Genomic DNA, 2,483 nt, shown 5'->3' with positions numbered 1-2,483 from the left:
TTTTACAGGTTTGCTACCAGTAGCCGTTAAAGTGTCTGAAATGGGGACACTTTTTTCAAACGGTCACAAAATCTTCTCTACTTCGAGTTTTTAGCTGAATTTTTTTGTGCATGCCAACAAAAATAGAAGGATCATGCCTACAAAATTTGGGGCCAAAAATCCTTATAAAAAAATTTTAAAAAATCCCGAACCGCAAAAAGTTTCGAAAATCGTGAAAAATAGAAAACGAGTCATCCTCCAACGAAACTTCACGTGAAGGCTTAGGGGACCATTGTATGAATTTACAAGCCATAAAAATGGCATTGGCACGGCAGAAATTTGAAGATGTGCCTAAACCCACCAGGGCCCAGCGTGTGCCGATGGTGCTCGAGGCAACCGCCCGCACCAGGGCCCAGCGTGTGCCGATGGTGCTCGAGGCAAGCGCCCGCACCAGGGCCCAGCGTGTGCCGATGGTGGTCGAGGCAACCGCCCGCACCAGGGCCGATAGTGTGCCGATGGTGCTCGAGGCAACCTGTCGCACCAGGGCCCAGCGTGTGCCGATGGTGATCGAGGCAACCTGCCGCACCAGGGCCCAGCGTGTGCCGATGGTGGTCGAGGCAAGTTCCCGCACCAGGGCCCAGCGTGTGCCGATGGTGCTCGAGGCAACCTGCCGCACCAGGGCCCAGCGTCTGCCGATGGTGCTCGAGGCAACCTGCCGCACCAGGGCCCAGCGTGTGCGGATGGTGGTCGAGGCAAGCGCCCGCACCAGGGCCCAGCGTGTGCCGATGGTGGTCGAGGCAAGCGCCCGCACCAGGGCCCAGCGTGTGCCGATGGTGGTCGAGGCAAGCGCCCGCACCAGGGCCCAGCGTGTGCCGATGGTGGTCGAGGCAACCGCCCGCACCAGGGCCCAGCGTGTGCCGATGGTGCTCGAGGCAACCTGCCGCACCAGGGCCCAGCGTGTGCCGATGGTGCTCGAGGCAACCGACCGCACCAGGGCCGAGCGTGTGCCGATGGTGGTCGAGGCAAGCGCCCGCACCAGGGCCCAGCGTGTGCCGATGGTGGTCGAGGCAACCTGCCGCACCAGGGCCCAGCGTGTGCCGATGGTGGTCGAGGCAACCGCCCGCACCAGGGCCCAGCGTGTGCCGATGGTGATCGAGGCAACCGACCGCACCAGGGCCCAGCGTGTGCCGATGGTGCTCGAGGCAACCTGCCGCACCAGGGCCCAGCGTGTGCCGATGGTCGTCGAGGGAACCTGCCGCACCAGGGCCCAGCGTGTGCCGATGGTGGTCGAGGCAAGCGCCCGCACCAGGGCCCAGCGTGTGCCGATGGTGCTCGAGGCAACCGACCGCACCAGGGCCCAGCGTGTGCCGATGGTGGTCGAGGCAACCGCCCGCACCAGGGCCCAGCGTGTGCCGATGGTGGTCGAGGCAACCTGCCGCACCAGGGCGGAGCGTGTGCCGATGGTGGTCGAGGCAAGCGCCCGCACCAGGGCCCAGCGTGTGCCGATGGTGGTCGAGGCAAGCGCCCGCACCAGGGCCCAGCGTGTGCCGATGGTGGTCGAGGCTGCCGATGGTGGTCGAGGCAACCTGCCGCACCAGGGCCCAGCGTGTGCCGATGGTGCTCGAGGCAACCGACCGCACCAGGGCCGAGCGTGTGCCGAGCACCAAGCTGCCGCACCAGGGCCCAGCGTGTGCCGATGGTGGTCGAGGCAACCGCCCGCACCAGGGCCCAGCGTGTGCCGATGGTGCTCGAGGCAACCTGCCGCACCAGGGCCCAGCGTGTGCCGATGGTCGTCGAGGGAACCTGCCGCACCAGGGCCCAGCGTGTGCCGATGGTGGTCGAGGCAAGCGCCCGCACCAGGGCCCAGCGTGTGCCGATGGTGCTCGAGGCAACCGACCGCACCAGGGCCCAGCGTGTGCCGATGGTGCTCGAGGCAACCTGCCGCACCAGGGCCCAGCGTGTGCCGATGGTGGTCGAGGCAAGCGCCCGCACCAGGGCCCAGCGTGTGCCGATGGTGGTCGAGGCAAGCGCCCGCACCAGGGCCCAGCGTGTGCCGATGGTGCTCGAGGCAACCGACCGCACCAGGGCCCAGCGTGTGCCGATGGTGGTCGAGGCAAGCGGCCGCACCAGGGCCCAGCGTGTGCCGATGGTGGTCGAGGCAAGCGCCCGCACCAGGGCCCAGCGTGTGCCGATGGTGGTCGAGGCAAGCGCCCGCACCAGGGCCCAACGTGTGCCGATGGTGCTGGGGGCAACCGCCCGCACCAGGGCCCATCGTGTGCCGATGGTGATCGAGGCAACCGCCCGCCCCAGGGCCCAGCGTGTGCCGATGGTGGTCGAGGCAAGCGCCCGCACCAGTGCCCAGCGTGTGCCGATGGTGGTCGAGGCAAGCGCCCGCACCAGGGCCCAGCTTTTGCCGATGGTGATCGAGGCAACCGGCCGCTCCAGGGCCCAGCGTGTGCCGATGGTTATCGGGGCAACCGGCCGCACCAGGGCCCAGGGTCTGC

This window comes from Durio zibethinus, unplaced genomic scaffold, assembly GCF_047325235.1.
Source record: "Durio zibethinus cultivar Kanyao isolate XHJ-2024 unplaced genomic scaffold, ASM4732523v1 HiC_scaffold_325, whole genome shotgun sequence".
NCBI classification, from domain to species: Eukaryota; Viridiplantae; Streptophyta; class Magnoliopsida; order Malvales; family Malvaceae; genus Durio; species Durio zibethinus.
Note: the sequence above shows the minus strand (reverse complement) of the source record.